Source organism: Bufo bufo, chromosome 1 (genome assembly GCF_905171765.1).
Source record: "Bufo bufo chromosome 1, aBufBuf1.1, whole genome shotgun sequence".
NCBI classification, from domain to species: Eukaryota; Metazoa; Chordata; class Amphibia; order Anura; family Bufonidae; genus Bufo; species Bufo bufo.
Window position 1 is genome coordinate 99962571 of NC_053389.1, and position 17744 is coordinate 99980314.

Below are 17744 nucleotides of genomic sequence, written 5' to 3' on the forward strand. Positions count from 1 at the left end.
GGGGGTGATCAGGGAGTCTATATGGGGTGATCACCCCCCCGGAAGGCTCCAGGGAGACGCCTGTATGTGTTTTGCGGATCCGATCCATCTATCAGTGGATCCGTAAAAATCATGCGGACATCTGAATGGAGCTTTACAGGGGGGTGATCAATGACAGGGGGGTAATCAATGACAGGGGGGTGATCAGGGAGTCTATATGGGGTGATCACCACAGTCATTGATCATGCCCCTGTAAGGCTCCATTCAGACATCCGTATGCGTTTTGCGGATCCAATCCATCTATCAGTGGATCCGTAAAAATCATGCGGACGTCTGAATGGAGCTTTACAGGGGGGTTCTCAATGACAGGGGGGTGATCAGGGAGTCTATATGGGGTGATCACCACAGTCATTGATCACGCCCCTGTAAGGCTCCATTCAGACGTCCGTATGCGTTTTGCGGATCCGATCCATCTATCAGTGGATCCGTAAAAATCATGCGGACATCTGAATGGAGCTTTACAGGGGGGTGATCAATGACAGGGGGGTAATCAATGACACAGGGGTGGGTGATCAGGGAGTCTATATGGGGTGATCACCACAGTCATTGATCACGCCCCTGTAAGGCTCCATTCAGACGTCCGTATGCGTTTTGCGGATCCGATCCATCTATCAGTGGATCCGTAAAAATCATGCGGACATCTGAATGGAGCTTTACAGGGGGGGTAATCAATGACAGGGGGGTGATCAGGGAGTCTATATGGGGTGATCACCACAGTCATTGGTCACGCCCCTGTAAGGCTCCATTCAGACATCCGTATGCGTTTTGCGGATCCGATCCATCTATCAGTGGATCCGTAAAAATCATGCGGACATCTGAATGGAGTTTTACAGGGGGGTAATCAATGACAGGGGGGTAATCAATGATAGGGGGGTGATCAGGGAGTCTATATGGGGTGATCAGGGGTGATCAATGGGTTAATAAGTGACAGGGGGGGGAGTGTAGTGTAGTGGTGCTTGGTGCAACATATTACTGAGCTACCTGTGTCCTCTGGTGGTCGATCCAAACAAAGGGGACCACCATAGGACCAGGTAGCAGGTATATTAGACGCTGTTATCAAAACAGCGTCTAATATACCTGTTAGGGGTTAAAAAAATCACATCTCCAGCCTGCCAGCGAACGATCGCCGCTGGCAGGCTGGAGATCCACTCTCTTACCTTCCGTTCCTGTGAGCGCGCGCGCCTGTGTGCGCGCGTTCACAGGAAATCTCGCGTCTCTCGAGATGACGCATATATGCGTAACTGTGCGCAGGGCTGCCACCTCAGGAAACGCGATCCTGCGTTAGGCGGTCCGGAGGTGGTTAATGGCTTATTCGTACAAAAATTAACTAATTAAAAAAAATATGAAAAAAAATATATAATCAAAATTTAAATTTCACTTTGTGCTACAATATAGATTAATAGAGATTAAATAAATTTATGAGTTTACAATCGCCATATGCATATATCATGTTTAGATCATTTATTAACTTTTTTTTGACGTTAGAAGGCTTAGAAATTGAGAAGAAAACAATTTTATCATTAAACATTGTTTTAAAAAAAATAATAATTCAATAACAGTTTGGTTATGCAGTCACTTTTTGTGCCTTACATAGTGTCAGCGACAAATAAATAACCCCATTTCAGAAACCACACATCCTCTATTTAATCCAAATTGATTGTCCAACGCTAATCTAATAAAAAATTTAAAAAAATCAAAATAATTTGAGCAAATTATAAATTTCAATATATTTTATTTGAAAACATTCTATTGTTAAGATCATAAAAAATCTTAAACGTATTACTCAGAATATGTATTTTACAAACAGAACAAAGTTGTGCACAAAAACTGATCTTTGGTCGCACAGCAGGCTTCAGAGTGCAAGGAGCACAATATGGCTTTAGGCTAGAGGATTTAGATTAATGGTAATTGGAAGCTATGTAGCATGTTAAGAGAAAACACCCTTATGTGACCCTAGAGTTGAAAACAAAACAAAGTCACTCAATTAGGCAAACTACACCCCTCAATGAATATACTAAGCAATTAGATCAATCTGCAATTGAACATAATGAGGCAACGATTGTCTTTTGAAAAAACGATTGTAATTTAATAAAAAAATAAAAAAAATAAAGGAATTTACACACATTTTTTTATTAAACAAGTGGTTACAGGACTAAATGCACCCCACATTTAGTTTGACTTTTTGCCTATAATTCACCTGAACACCACCCCATATGTGAATTCATGCCTCTCCCTGTGCAGCTATAGCGCTGTCATTGGCTGTAGAGTTGTAACAGCCAATATCAGCGCTTGCAGGGGAACAAAACACTGGTGTCCCCTGCCTCACCTCTGAGGAGACAGGTGCTGTCGTACAGTCTTGTTTAGCATCGGTCACCTCCACATGACACCTCCTTCCCCCCCTTCAGCTCCGTAGCAGCAATGCTTATGTCTTAGTAATACGTCCAATAGGAAAGATCGAGGCAGCAGGTGTTTGCCAAAAACTGGAAAAGACCTTATTTTATATAATTGGCTACCTGCTCTGGACTAGTAGATCAGCTATTGGACCACGGTTAATGAGCCATTTTGTCCAGGGCAAATATTTTTTTTTGCCACAAAAATAGTACGGTGCAGTTTCGAAAGTAAGGAAACGCTGCACCCTACAATTATATAGCAGGTGATGAAGATTATAAAAGTAACAATAATAATGGGACAACAAAAACCACAGTAATATAAAACAACAGCCATGCACAAGAACTCTTTAATCTACATAAACTAATATTATATAACACAACTAATTTAATTTAAAACTATTAAACTGTCACTAAATAATCGAATATATAACTACATTAAATATGGTATACTTTAAAAATGACACTTAAATTCTCTGCACTTAACCACATACTACACAAAATGCAATAATTGACTCTAATTGTTAATTGATATATTTATTTTTTGTGTTTTCATAACAGTAATCAAAAAAAATTGCTAACAAAATAAATAGCATGAAAGAGAGGCATCGTAAAACAATAAAAGAATTCCGAGCCCACATTCGAAAATCACAAGTGATGCTGCAGGAGTTCCATGATAAATATGCAGAGAACCTCAGGCTTGCAGGAACAACTGCAAAATTTTCCATAAAGTTATTTTACTTTTATTTTTATTAAAATTTTCAGTTATATTGATTCCTTACTTATTTTTCTATAAGGTTATGTTTTTGTCTAATTTTAACTGCGGACTTATCAGTAAGGAGCCTTTAGTCCATGTTCAAAGTCAGCAGGGTTCAGACAGACAACAGCAGTAGGTACATCTTAACAGTGTAACAGTGTAGTATAAGGCCTACACATAAATAAGCTTTTTAAGGGACAGCAGCAGCAGGTAGTATTGTATTATAAGGCATATACATAACAAATTAACTTGATCAGGACAGCAGCAGCAGGTAGAGCTAACGTATTCTGAGGCCTACAAGTCAGCTTCATATGGACAGCAGCAGCAGGTAAAGGTAGTGTTGTATTAGGAGGCATATACATAACAAATCAACTTGATCAGGACAGCAGCAGCAGGTAGAGCTAACGTTGTATTCTGAGGCCTACAAGTCAGCTTCAAATGGACAGCAGCAGCAGGTAAAGGTAGTGTTGTATTATGAGGCATATACATAACAAATCAACTTGATCAGGACAGCAGCAGCAGGTAGAGCTAACATTGTATTCTGAGGCCTACAAGTCAGCTTCATATGGACAGCAGCAGGTAAAGGTAGTGTTGTATTATGAGGCATATACATAACAAATCAAAATCAACAAAGAGAATCGGTACACGTATTTACCTAATAAAGGTAAATTTTATTGCGACATAAAATACATACAAACATAAATGTAGAGACCATACAGCGTGCTTAGAAGAGGCAGTCCACAATATATCCACTGTAGATTAATAAAATTGCTTGACTTGCTGCAATCACTTTCAAGACACCCTATATCTGGAATCTAGATCAGCATGTATTATTGAAAGCTGTATCTAGCCATAATATTGTGATAACTTCTGGTGTGGAGCAAGTCAAGCATGGGTCTATGGCGAGCATAAATGACATTCATATATAAGGCTGCATCCTATCTGAGTAGATACAATTCTCAATACATATTCAATATACATTCAGAGTGGATGCATCAAATCGATCCAAGTTGCTCACCCACCCAATGTCCAGTGGTCTACGTGTGGGCTCTCTCTGACAAGCGTACTCCTCGACGTACGTTTCGCTAATGCTTCTTCAGGAGGATTAATGCTCCTGATTCAAATCCTCCTGAAGAAGCATTAGCGAAACGTACGTCGAGGAGTACGCTTGTCAGAGAGAGCCCACACGTAGACCACTGGACATTGGGTGGGTGAGCAACTTGGATCGATTTGATGCATCCACTCTGAATGTATATTGAATATGTATTGAGAATTGTATCTACTCAGATAGGATGCAGCCTTATATATGAATGTCATTTATGCTCGCCATAGACCCATGCTTGACTTGCTCCACACCAGAAGTTATCACAATATTATGGCTAGATACAGCTTTCAATAATACATGCTGATCTAGATTCCAGATATAGGGTGTCTTGAAAGTGATTGCAGCAAGTCAAGCAATTTTATTAATCTACAGTGGATATATTGTGGACTGCCTCTTCTAAGCACGCTGTATGGTCTCTACATTTATGTTTGTATGTATTTTATGTCGCAATAAAATTTACCTTTATTAGGTAAATACGTGTACCGATTCTCTTTGTTGATTTATATATTGTGGAGGTACACCCTTGTTAATACAAGGCTGTTTTGATCCAGTTGAAGTACATAACAAATCAACTTGATCAGGACAGCAGCAGCAGGTAGAGCTAACGTTGTATTCTGAGGCCTACAAGTCAGCTTCATCTGGACAGCATCAGTAGGTAAAGTTAACATTGTAGGTTGATTACTAAATTGACAAATCAACTTTATCAGGACAGCTGACAGTGTTGTATAAGGACTTCACATAGCTACAAGGGACAAACAACTAGCTTGACATAACTCTGCATGATCATGACAGACAGCATCTGCAGCTGGTAGATATTAACGGTCGAGTATAAGACCTAAACATATCTCGTCCTAACTTAGCAGGACAGGCAGCAGTAGGTAATGTGGATTGTCAAAAGGCTGAATGATAACTCGCCATGATCAGGACAGACAGCAGCAGAATCCGCAGCAGGTAGATATTAACAGTGGATTATACGGCCTACACATAACTCTCAATGATCAGGACAATAGAAGCAGTCATTGCTAACGGTACACAGAACTCTGAAATATCATGCCAAGATCAGCATGCAGTTGGTAAGTTAAAGTAGTATTCTAATTACTACACAAAGTTTGGTATAACTAAGCAGTAATAGAGAGTGGCAAGTTATTATATTGCAGCAGACAAAATTTTGTAACAGATGGAGCTGTGGAAGACCGATTAAATAAGTATAAAAAAATATGATAGAACCCCCAACTACAGCATGTGTATTCATCGCTTACATATACACTGTTGTACCATTAAAATAAACTATTTAGATTTTAAAAAAATGATAACAGTTCATTAGTATTATTTTTTATTGAAAAGGCCAATATAACATTGAACAATATATCATTTATCTATAAAAAAAAAAAAGGCCCGTAATTTATATTAGAAAATCATTGTTTAACGCACATTAATTAACCTTTTGGTGAACACACTATTACCTTTCTAATGTATTATTGAACAAAGCTTTAGATTACAAAATACAAATCTACAGTCAAAATGTGTAATAAATAATAAATATATATAGAGTATCAGCCAAATTTTAACATAAAATAAAATGATACTTTTAAAAAAAGTAGCTTATATCAAAAAATTTTATCCAACTATCCATACTGTGATCAAAATCTCAACCTCAATAAGACAATATTGTATAGTAAAATTGGCTTAAGTTATATTAGTGACATTTTTAACAAATATTTTAAACATCAAATATGTCTGAAAAAAAGTAATTTAAAAAAAATTAAACAATTGATGAGTCGGCAAAGAACTAACTAGCATGAATCAGATATAGTGTCCCGTTTGTTAAACTGGACATGTTGGAGCATAGCTTCCTGTCATGACCGGCGTGCCGATCACATACGTGACGCAAAGGGAGGGAAATGGGAAGGACCTGTCCAAGGAAGAGGGAAAGGTGGTGACCCCTAACTGACCTTGAGGCTGGCACCTGACTGCCCCGACGTCCCTAGACGGGTTTCTCACCCGTACGCCGATCACGTGCCTAAACCCTGGCTTTCCCTGAGATGAGCCCTACGTAGTGAATAGGGCGGTGGGAACACTAGTTCGCACCACTAACACTAAAGGGAAACACCAAGGAGAGGACAGACAATACAGACAAAACATATAATCCCAGGTGGGCGACAACAGCAGACAACAAAAGCCCAACAGGGATCCGGAGGGTAACGCTCTGGAACAACAACCAGGAATCACAGCTACACAGCTCCAGTGGGTCAGTATAGAAGTCCAGGCAGGAAGCTCTATATCTGGCAACCAGAGAAGTGAGAGATGGGAATATAAGGAGGTTGGGATTGCTGGACAAGAAACAGCTGAGGAGGAGAAGCTACGGATCCCTGAGTGAGCCAAAAAGGATTGCAAGGCAAACCCAGAAAGCTACCATTAAGAAACAGCACTGTCTTTAGACATAGAGCGCGCAGCCACCCGCTGCGACTTCCTGACCGGGTATAACGGAGTCAGACGTGGCTCTTGACACCCTCGTGACACTTCCTCAATAAAGACATTAACATGCAATGAGTAGAATCACTCACAAAATGGTGACATGGCTTCAAGATTATTATACTGTCAGCAGTTTATTCGGAAAGATTTAAATCTGGGTTTATATTACACTAGCATGTGAAAATAATCATTATCTAATTGTCAAGAAGTAAGATTACATATAAATGTATATATCTATATATACATGTGGCAATAACGCTCCATTACCAAAACCAGATTACCACACGGATGAGTATAACGCCAGTAACACCCAACCATGTAGAGAGGTCAACACGGAAGCCATGGAATCCTTTCCAGGACAACAGACAACCCATGTTAGAACCTAAGTCCGTATTAAAATAATAAATAAAATAAAATAAAACCTAAAATTAGGTTTATCAATCAGTCTTGTACAATGTTAAGTGCACAAAACCTTTTGAAAATGGAAGCCCACATGCGGTCCCCACCTTGCTACAGTAAGAACCACAACATGGACGCCAAAAACCTAATTAAAGCAAAATTAAAACTTTTAAAATAAAATAAAACAAAATAAATTATTTTGGTGAATGAAGCGTAAAACCGCATGAATGTATTAAACTAAAAAGTTTTTATTCAATATATTTTAAAATCGAATTCTTGACAATATAAGATGAATAGTGCACATGCGCAAATATTAAACATGAACACCATTTTATGAGAAATATAATACTCAATACTTGTCATATTACAAGGGCTAATAAGTGGTCCATGCTGGTTGTCCTTTGCATGATCTGGACACAAAAATTCAACAGTTAGATTTTAATACTTTACTATATTTCAGACACATTACTTGGCAGCATTAGGCCAGACAGTAGCAGTTAAATAGTAATGCAACAGTAGAAGGCATACAAATCAAAGGCCCAAACAATGAAGGATAACTACTGAAACTACCATTTAAATTGAAAACCTGTTGTCTAAGGGCCACACATAGCTAAACTAAACTCTGCAGGAGGTAAATGTAAACACCATAGTAAAAGGTCTACACCAAGTTCGCCTAACCCTGCAGGACAGGCAGCATCATAATTTAATGTTAAAATTGGAGAATAAAGAGTAATTATAACTCTGCATGTTCAGGACAGACAGCTTCAGCATCAACAAGATGGAAGTTTGAAATGGTTAAGCATAAGGTTTACACATAACTTGGCATAACTCAGTAGGAAATGCATCATCAACATTTAAAGCTAATGATGTAGTGTAAGGACTAAACAAAAATCAGCATGATCAGCAAATTCTATTGCAACATCAACAGGATGGAAGATAGAAAATGTCTAGTATAAGGCCTAAACATAGCTCTGAATAACTCATCAGGACAGCAGCACGTTCAAAGTTGGCAGCAGGAATGTGTACCCCTGAATGGGAAAACCAACAGGCCATGGTAAGCCCAAAAATAAAATAAGACATGTCAGACAGCAGCGCGTTCAAAGTTAGCAGCAGGAATGTGTACCCCTGAATGGGAAAACCAACAGGCCATGGTAAGCCCATAAATAAAATAAGACATGTCAGACAGCAGCACGTTCAAAGTTAGCAGCAGGAATGTGTACCCCTGAATGGGAAAACCAACAGGCCATGGTAACCCCATAAATAAAATAAGACATGTCAGACAGCAGCACGTTCAAAGTTGGCAGCAGGAATGTGTACCCCTGAATGGGAAACCAACGGGCCATGGTAACCCCATAAATAAAATAAGACATGTCAGACAGCAGCACGTTCAAAGTTAGCAGCAGGAATGTGTACCCCTGAATGGTAAAACCAACAGGCCATGGTAACCCCATAAATAAAATAAGACATGTCAGACAGCAGCACGTTCAATGTTAGCAGCAGGAATGTGTACCCCTGAATGGGAAAACCAACAGGCCATGGTAAGCCCATAAATAAAATAAGACATGTCAGACAGCAGCACGTTCAAAGTTGGCAGCAGGAATGTGTACCCCTGAATGGGAAACCAACAGGCCAGGGTAACCCCATAAATAAAATAAGACATGTCAGACAGCAGCACGTTCAAAGTTTGCAGCAGGAATGTGTACCCCTGAATGGGAAACCAACATGCCATGGTAAGCCCATAAATAAAATAAGACATGTCAGACAGCAGCACGTTCAAAGTTAGCAGCAGGAATGTGTACCCCTGAATGGGAAACCAACAGGCCATGGTAACACCATAACTTAAAAAAATGCAACTCTGACAGCAGCAGGTATTCAGTGTGCTGAGGAAATGTGATGACATGCATAATAATTTAAAAATTTTGCATTCTATAATAATTATTTTGATTATCTTAAGATTTTGCTTCCACATTTTGGAGTCTCTCGCAAAGCACTATGTTTAATGGAGTAAAATTGAACTACAATGAAACTTTTACCGCATTACAAATGCAGCTGTGCTTATTTTTTTTGTACTTTTATTGTAAATTATTATTCCTTTCAGTTCAAGAAAAACATACATTAATTTTGTCCTCTACAATGATGATGTCTCAAGGGGGAGAAAATTTGATGCCTTCCATTTAGAGATGGGTTAGATAAATATATTATAGCAGGACAGACCACCGTCATATCTTTATCTACCCCATCTCTACCGGGAAGCTCTGCATCATTCTACTCCTCCATACATCAAAATTTTATAGGAGCTGATTAATGTATGTTTATCTTGAACTTAAAGGAATAATAATTGATATTACAATTTTTAACAAAAGATGAACTAATTAATTCGTAATGCGCGGTAAGTTTTACGGCAGTTTTATGTTACTCTATTAAACATTGTTCCTTTTAATGACAATCAAAAATGCACTCTGCAAAATGAGAGAGAAGGTGACCCACTTTCCCTGTCATCACTTTAAACGCCTCTTTCCCACGGGCGTGTGCGCCCCCATGTCGTGCAGCGGCACGCAAAATGCAGTCCGCAGTACACAAGCTCAGTACGTAGAGCAGCCCCAGTGGATCGCAGACCGATTCCCCTAAATCGGTACGCGATCCGGCAGTTACGCAAAAATATAGAACATGATCTATATTTTTGCAGAATGGAATTCCTGGACGAAAACACACGGAAAAACACCATAGTGCTTCCGTAGGGTTCCGTTCCGCATCTTTAAATTTGAAGACCTATTGAAGTTAATGTGTCCGCATCCGTGATGCGGAATGACCACGGAACGGCAGCCGTGTATTGCTGTTCCGCAAATGCGTTCGGCAATACGGAAAATGGGGCACACACGACAGTGGTAAACAGGCCTAACTGTGAAGTCTGCCACGGGCTGTTTGACAACCCCCCCCACCCCCCGGGTTGTAGACAAGCCTCGCATTTAAAGTATTATTCTGCACCATGACGTGCAATAGTTCATCCAGGATGCGCATTGGAGCCAAACGCCTGGGACACCCACAGCAGCCAGGGGAACGCAGCTGAGTCTTCAATCAGCCTGTGAGGTGGCAGGCTGTTGTCACTCAACCCTTGGTATGTTCGGAGGAATTACTGTACAACAAGGTTGAGGACATGTGCCATGCAGGACATGTGTGTTAGACTGCCAGCATGGAGGGCGGCGAGTAGGTTGCTGCCGTTGTCACAGACAACCATACCTGCCTGGAGCCTTTGGCGTTTCAGCCACTTCTGGACCTGAGCCTATAGTGCGGCCAGTGTGTCTCCGTTCCCCTAAGCTCACAAGCTGGTGCCCGGCCTGGCAGCGGACGTGCCCCACACTTGCGTAGCTACGGGGACGCTTGCTGGGGGGCTCAGCAGCGGTGGAGACAGTGGCTTGTGGGGGGAGAGCAGCAGTTCTCCCCTGGACACCCCAGGGCACCACCACAGATCCCTCCCCGGCACCTCGGAGGGATACCCAATAGGCAGTAAAGCTGATATAGCGTCCCTGCCCATGCCTGCTGGTCCAAGCATCCATTGTGAGATGCACCCTGTCGCTGACAGCATGATCCAGCGACAGGGATACATTATGCACAATGTGCTGGTGTAGGGCAGGGACGCCGGTCCTGGCAAAGAAATGGCGGCTGGGGACACGCCATCTGGGTTGTGCCTGCTCCAACATCTGCCGGAATGTATTGCTGTCCACAAGATTGAAGGGCAGCAGATGTTGGGCGATAAACCTTGCCAGGAGCCCATTGAGTGAACGCACGAGTCGGTCCCCGGGGGCATAGGGCGCGGTGCGTTCAAAAAGGTCAGCAACCGTGGGCTGGCGCCGGACGGCAGTGGTGAACATAGAGGAGGGTGCGGTGGAGGCAGAGGTCTGGATGTCGGTACCAGTACCTCTAGGAGAGGGAGCGGGGGAGTGGGAACGCCTTGTTGGAAGTGGTTGGGGTGGCTGCAGAACAGTGGCAGGAGCTGCTGTCCCCTGCGCACTGTTGGTGGCGCTGCTGCTGTGACCACCCCGCATCTGTTCCCACTCCCGCCAGTGGTTGACTCGTATGTACTGGGTGAGGGCAGTGGTACCCAGCCGAGCCGCAGACCTCCCTCTCCTCACCCTGGCATGGCACAGATTACAAATGCCAATTGTGGCATCATCTGGTGCCAGGGTGAAGTAAGCCCAAACAGGCGACTTACGCACTGACCTCCTGTCAGATGGGGTGGTGCTGACTTGCGCCTGTTCGGGCTCGGTGCGCACAGGTGGAGCTGGCTGCTGCTGCCTCCTCCTACTGCAATTACCAGTGGAGCCCCTGACGCTGGGCTCACTGGCAACCTGTCGCACCATTTGCCTCTGGTGCCTACCTTCCTCCTCATCAGTGCTGCTGATGCCTGACAAGGGAGGTGGCACCCATTCTCTGTCACCCTCCTCTTCGTCCCCCGATATGTCAGACACAGGGCCAACCAGTGGTGGGCTGAGGGGAACAGCAGACGTGGGGCCCCTGACCTGGCTCCTCTGTCCCCTCGCTGACGCCTGGGTCTGACTAGGTGTGGGGTTTTGCTGGCTGAAACCGCCCGCACCTGTTGCAAGGGATGTCACTGGGGTACATACAGGCGGTACCCCCTCCATCTCCTCCTCCATCCCTTCCATAAGGTCCTGACCCTGAGGACTGAACTGCAAGTCAGCCTCCTGCATTACCTCCAAGATGTCCCTCTCACTGTCGCTGTCAAACAGGAGCAGGGACGATTCTTGGGGTCTGGGGTCTGGTCCTACAGGAGACGAACTGCTGCTGCTGCTCAGAGCCGGGGCAGAGGACTCCGTGGCACTGGCTTGTGCCATGAGAGACACAACTTCCTTAGCATCTTGAGAGGAAATTCGCCTGCTGCCAGTGCCAAAAAAATCGTGAATAAGGCAGACGCCCCTGACACCTGCGTCCGCACCTCGGTGGGTAGAGGAGCGGCCCCGTGCTGGCAGCTGTCCAGCACTGGGACCACTTACTATCCTACCCCTGCTGCTCGATCGTGAAGACCTCATATTTATTGGATTATAGACAAAAAATTAATTATAAAACGTGAATTAGGGAAAAAGTTTATTGGGATTGGGACTGTGGTACAATAAATAAAACAAAAATTATATATAATAATTCAAAGAAAAAGCTTTTTTTTGTTTTATTATTTAACAGACAAAAGACGCAGACACTGACGCAGACACTACAACAACTAGACAGTAAAAAAATAACTAGAATAACCTTTTTTTTAACTAACAAAAGACGCAGACAATATACAAATTTAACTCAAAAAAACTTCTTTTTTACGTTTTTAGATTGAATTAACAAAAGACGGAGACACTACAGCAACTGAACAGTAAAAAGATAACACTAAAATAAACTTTTTATTTTCTTTTCTTTTTTTTAACTAACAAAGGATGTAGACACTGACGCTGACAATACACCTAATAACCACTAAAAAACAAACACTAAAACTAATAAACTTTTTATGGGGGTTTTTCCTTTTTTGATTTAACTAACACAAGACACAGACAATAACGCAGATACTATAACAACTAAACGGTAAAAGACTAACACTAATTAAAAAAAACACCTTTTTTTTTTTTTTTTTTAAATAACAGAAGACGTAGACAAAAACGCAGACACGACACAAACTAAACAGTAATAAACGAAAACTACTAAACTTTTTTTTATTTTTTTTATTACAGACACTAAACTAGAAAACTCCAAAAAAAAACTAAAGCCTACACTATAACTAACCTACACCCTGCACTAGAAACTATCATCTAACTATTCACTAACCTAAATAAATTATTATATTTCTCCTAACTAACACTGTACCCTAAACTTTAACCTATCAGCTACACTAACCTACACTATCTAACACTATCAGATTCACTAACTAATAAAATCGTTTGTAATTTGCTTTTGACAAAGAACAGCACTGCACAGTTTCAAGCTCCTCTCTCAATCACCACCACATGAAACTGCACAAAATGGCTGCCGTGACAAAAATCTTATATAGTAAGGGGTAGGCAACTTTCTGATTGGTTGCTAGGGATGTTGCTAACCTGTTTGACTCCTTATCATTGGCCCACAATCTAAAATAAGGGAGGGATTAGTGTCCTCACGAAGAGACGATATTCGCATCTGCGCTAATAAAATCGCATTACGAAGATTCGCTTACTCGGCAATGTGAGTAAGATTTGAGCTTTTGGACTTTTGGGAAACAATCGAGATACAGTGGGGGATGATGACATTAATTTACAGAGTACAGATCATTGTAATCTGTACGGTGGAAACTAAAATAAAAAAAATGAATATTCGTAAATCGAATATTTCGAAGTTCTGCTATACGTAATATGAATGCAAAGCTCTTTGCCTCTCTCTTCTGGGATAAGTGCCAATATTCGCATCTGCGCTAATAAAATTGGATTACGAAGATTCGCGCCTCAATCACTTACTCGGCAATGTGAGTAAGATTTGAGCTTTTGGACTTTTGGGACACAATCGAGATACAGTGGGGGATGATGACAGTAGTTTACAGAGTACAGATCATTGTAATCTGTACGGTGGAAACTAAGATAAAAAAAACTAATATTCGTAAATCGAATATTTCGAAGTTCTACATATTCGCGAATATGGTGCTATACGTAATATGAATGCAAAGCTCTTTGCCTCTCTCTTCTGGGATAAGTGCCGATATTTGCATCTGCGCTAATAAAATCGCATTACGAAGATTTGCGCCTCAATCACTTACTCGGCAATGTGAGTAAGATTTGAAGACAGTATGTGGACAGTAATTTTGTGGGGAAAAAAACAAACGAATATTCGTTTTTACGAATATAAAGCACTATATTCGAAATATTCGCGAAATCGCGAAGTGACGATATTCGCGATAAAAATTTGCTTTTCGAATATTCGCGCCCAACACTATTCATCAGTTCTCTCAACACCATCTTGGGAGGCTTAGGCTATGAGCTTGGAGTCTTCTGCTTCAGGAACCTGTGAAAGGTCAGATGGATTTTTATGATGCTGCCGGGCACCCGGAGGGTCTGGCTTTCTTTCCTTGCCATATTTGACCATGTTGGGGTGGGAAAAGATAGTGTTTAGGCTGCTTGCAGGGACTGTCGTGGAGGAGCTAAGTTCTCAGGCATCTTCCTCCATTAGTGGTCAGGCTCCACCCCCAAAGACTGGTGTTTTAGATGCCAGTCTTAATAAACCCCTAAGCTGGTGGTGGTTCAGCTAAAGTTATGAAGAGGCACCGACCTCTTCCTAACTTTGGCGGATCCTCCGCCAGTTCTAAGACAGCTTCTTAACTGCTAAAGGTGCACCTAATTTATGAGGAGGTGCAGGCCTCGTCATAAATAAAGGGGTTATCTGAGCCTGGAAATGCCCCCCATATGCCCGGGCCCCTCACACTAATTCTACTTACCTGCCTCTCCTCGCCACTCCTGGTCCCCGCATGACCGCCGCTGCTTTTCCCCGTGTGTGGATAGAAACATCTGGTGTTAGGAAGGGGGCAGCCAATGACAGATGACCCTCCCTAGTGTGACCCGCGATATGGCAAGGAAAGAAAGCCAGACCCTGTGGGCATATGGGGGACATTTCTAGCCTCAGATAAGCCCTTTAAAGGGAGTCTTTCACCGAATATGACCATTACAGACCACTCAGATCAGGTTCTCCATTACTTTCCCCCGATTACTATGGTACCTTTCATATTGCAGTCCATCGCCGATTTGCTCCAAAAACCACTTTTATACCATATGGTAGGTTCTGAAGGTGCCCAGGGACAGCGTTCATGTGGCCGGTGCCCAGGCCCCTCTGCGCTTTGCTTAACAAACCCCTCCTCTTTCACCTCTCTGGCCCACCCTTGTTTAATCTGATTAACTCCTCCTCTCCGTCTGAAATCCTGTGCCTCTGCCGGCTGGATCGGGTTGCTCATTGGCTGGCGCATGCGCATTGAAAGTCCCTGTTCCTCTGCCCATAATGGCCAATGCAGTGCGCACGCGCCAGGAATGTGTGGAGCGGCGAGGACGCGGGATTTCAGACAGAGGAGGAGGTAATCAGATTAAACAAGGGCGGGTCAGAGGGGTGAAAGAGGAGGGGTTTGGTAAGCAAAGCGCCGAGGGGCCTGGGAACCAGCCGCATGAACGCCGCCCCTGGGCACCTTCAGAACCTAATTACCATATGGTATAAAAGTGTTTTTTGGAGCAAATCGGCGATGGACTGCAATATGAAAGGTACCATAGTAATCTGGGGAAAATAATGGAGAACCTGATCTGAGTGGTCTGTAATGGTCATATTCGGTGAAAGACTCCCTTTAAGAACATCTTCCTCCAGCAAACCCAGCGCAAAGGGGGAAACAAAGACGGGCGTAAAAAGCTGGTCTTTGCAAGCAAACCCCAGTTTTGCAGGAGTCGGCATTCCTGTAAATATTGCCAAGTGTATGAAATGTTCCAAGGTGTTTGATAAATTTTGTTAATCTTTAAGTCTAAAACTTCTGTCTTGAGATGTTACTCCATATTCTACGTTTTGACTGGCTAAACATGCCTATTTTCCAACCATTTTTCTAAATTGGAGTGAGTGGTTTCACAAATATCTGCACAAATAAGCTGTAAAAAAAACAACTGTAAGACCTCTTTCACACGAGCGAGCTTTCCACGCAGGTGCAATGCGTGATGTGAACGCATAGCACCCGCACTGAATCCTGACCCATTGATTTCAATGGGTCTGTGTACATGAGCGTTTTTTTTTCACGCATCAGTTCAGCGTTGCGTGAAAAACGCACCATGTTCTATATTCTGCGTTTTTTCACACTGCCCCAGCCCCATAGAAGTAAATGGGGCTGCGTGAAAAAACGCAATGTATCTGGATGTAATGCGTTGCGTTATTATGCGTTGCGTTATTAATAGATGTTACTTAGCAACAGTGAAGTCACATGACACAGGAAGTTTGGTGTTTGCAAGCATCTGCAGAGCGTTTGGAGTGTGAGGAGCAGCTTCCTACTTTTAAGCCAGCCCTCGTAGTGCATCTGACAAGATGCCTAAAATCCCACGACCAATAGACATGGAGAAAATGATCGTCCTTGTGCAGGAGAGGCCCTGCATTTGGGACACACGGTCTGGGTACAAGAAGGAAGCAGCCTGGCTAAAGATAACCCAGGAGCTTTTTGCCATTGTTTGGCCAAAGACTGCTGAGAAAAATACTAGCGTTATTAAGGAGGGAGGCCTTCTGGATACATACATTAGACACCTTACAACCCAGAGGTCTCAACAGTGACTATGAAATTATGTGTTTTTAAAATATATGATTTATTTTTTTCTTTCAGATAGCCACATCATAATGATCGACATTATAAAGGATGAAAAACCTCATACATGTGGTAGATTAAATTTAATTTATTATTTTTTTCATACATGATGTCACTTCCTGTTCATTTGATTAATTGATGATGTCATTATCAGGTGTGTTAGGTTGAGCACCTATATATATGTTGTTTCTTGTTATTCTGACATTATGCAGCTGAGAAAGGTTTGATGGGCCGAAACGGGTCCTGTATCATATTATCTGTGTATGAAATAAAAGCATATCAATTCAGAAGAAAACGTTTCTGGGATTATCTTGCTACCTGCTGAGAAAAATAGGCATGTTCTGGGTAAGTTCAATTTGGAAAAATAGTAGTATGTAGCGTAGCACATGTCATACACTGTAGTATGTAGCCTAGTACATGTCATACACTGTAGTATGTAGCCTAGTACATGTCATACACTGTAGTATTTAGCCTAGCACATGTTGTACACTGTAGTATGTAGCCTAGCACATGTGGTACACTGTAGTATGTAGCCTAGCACATATCAAACACTGCAGTATGTAGCCTAGCACATGTCATACACTGTAGTATATAGCCTAGCACATGTCATACACTGTAATATATAGCCTAGCACATGTCATACACTGTAGTATGTAGCCTAGCATATGTTGTACACTGTAGTATGTAGCCTAGCACATATCAAACACTGCAGTATGTAGCCTAGCACATGTCATACACTGTAGTATATAGCCTAGCACATGTCATACACTGTAATATGTAGCCTAGCACATGTCATACACTGTAGTATGTAGCCTAGCATATGTTGTACACTGTAGTATGTAGCCTAGCACATATCAAACACTGCAGTATATAGCCCAGCACATGTCATACACTGTAATATGTAGCCTAGCACATGTCATACACTGTAGTATGTAGCCTAGCATATGTTGTACACTGTAGTATCTAGCCTAGCACATGTCATACACTGCAGTATATAGCCTAGCATATGTTGTACACTGTAGTATGTAGCCTAGCACATGTGGTACACTGTAGTATGTAGCCTAGCACATGTCATACACTGTAGTATTCACATGTCATACACTGTAGTATGTGGCCTAGCACTTGTCATACACTGTAGTATGTGGCCTAGCACTTGTCATACACTGTAGTATTTAGCCTAGCACATGTCATACACTGTAATATGTAGCCTAGCACTTGTCATACACTGTAATATGTAGCCTAGCACATGTCATA